Raw genomic sequence first — 386 nt, 5'->3', positions numbered from 1 at the left:
CCCCTGTAGACGCGCGACCTCCTTACCCCCCTATCTACGCCCGAGGAACCGACATTTTTGCAGGGTGGTACCCGAACCCCCCTCAACATGCGGTACCCTGCAAAGTACGCGTCCTACCCCACAAGTCTTCCTCCCCACCCGTCGCTTCTTCTTTGGCGGCGCACGTTTTGGCATTTGGACGTTAAAAGGGTGGGCACGAGCAGGAAAACCGTGATGGCACATGCTTACCCCAGGGTGATCCCGATTGTATCCTCCGGGAGGACAAATGTGAAGGGGCATTCACGAGGCCCGGAATTAAAATTTCAGTAAAGGTGCATCTCGTTGATAAACGCTCGTCTGATTTTTTCGTATCCCCCAAGAAATATGTCACGGTGAACGCAACGATG

The sequence above is a fragment of the Trachymyrmex cornetzi genome, unplaced genomic scaffold (assembly GCF_001594075.2).
Source record: "Trachymyrmex cornetzi isolate Tcor2-1 unplaced genomic scaffold, Tcor1.1 scaffold579, whole genome shotgun sequence".
NCBI classification, from domain to species: Eukaryota; Metazoa; Arthropoda; class Insecta; order Hymenoptera; family Formicidae; genus Trachymyrmex; species Trachymyrmex cornetzi.
This window is presented reverse-complemented; position numbering follows the sequence as displayed.